This window comes from Larimichthys crocea, unplaced genomic scaffold (genome assembly GCF_000972845.2).
Source record: "Larimichthys crocea isolate SSNF unplaced genomic scaffold, L_crocea_2.0 scaffold50522, whole genome shotgun sequence".
Classification (NCBI taxonomy): domain Eukaryota; kingdom Metazoa; phylum Chordata; class Actinopteri; family Sciaenidae; genus Larimichthys; species Larimichthys crocea.
The window spans coordinates 1-573 of NW_020856572.1; the positions used below are offsets into that span (position 1 = coordinate 1).

Below are 573 nucleotides of genomic sequence, written 5' to 3' on the forward strand. Positions count from 1 at the left end.
TGGTTTAATCTCTTAAAGTGGGTTTTCTCTTTATTTAATTTCTTTTTCCAGGTTCAGATGGGAAAACGAACAAAGGCAAGGCTCCTCCTGTCCGTCCACGTGGTGCATTGTCTCCAGAAGTAGCAAAGAAAGAAGGTCCAGCTGTTGGATCGGCCGACTTAGAGGAGGAGAAAACGTCTCATCAGGAATCCTCCGCTGCTCCTGAAGAGCCAGGTTTGGAAACTACACTGCCTGAGTCAGGTATGAAGCTGCAGCATCAGAAGAACTTGCTAAGAAAGAGGTCCCATGGTGTGACCCCTCAGACTCTGAGAGGACACATGAAATGATTGTATTGCTTATTTTAACGCAGTCTCTTCCTGTCCTTTTTTTTCTTTCTTTATTTTCAGAGTTAAAGAAGGAGGCAGAGCAGGATGGGGAAGCAAATGTTCCTTCAGATAGTGTCTTTCCTTCTGAGGAAGTTTCGCCATTAACCCAAAACTCTCCGAATGTGGCACCTGAGAACGCCGCTGGTGAACAGTCTGAGGACATGGACAAACCTATTTCTACACCTGAAAAGGAACCAGCGAATGAAGA

General features: G+C 45.4%; 1 long non-coding RNA gene across 1 annotated transcript; it reads left to right on the top strand.

Annotated features, from left to right (window-relative positions):
- The first annotated feature begins 54 nt into the window (after nucleotides 1-54).
- On the top strand, nucleotides 55-573 carry LOC113745164 (uncharacterized). Its single transcript, XR_003462008.1, has 2 exons — nucleotides 55-240; nucleotides 387-573. It is a non-coding gene; the product is annotated as an uncharacterized LOC113745164 (long non-coding RNA).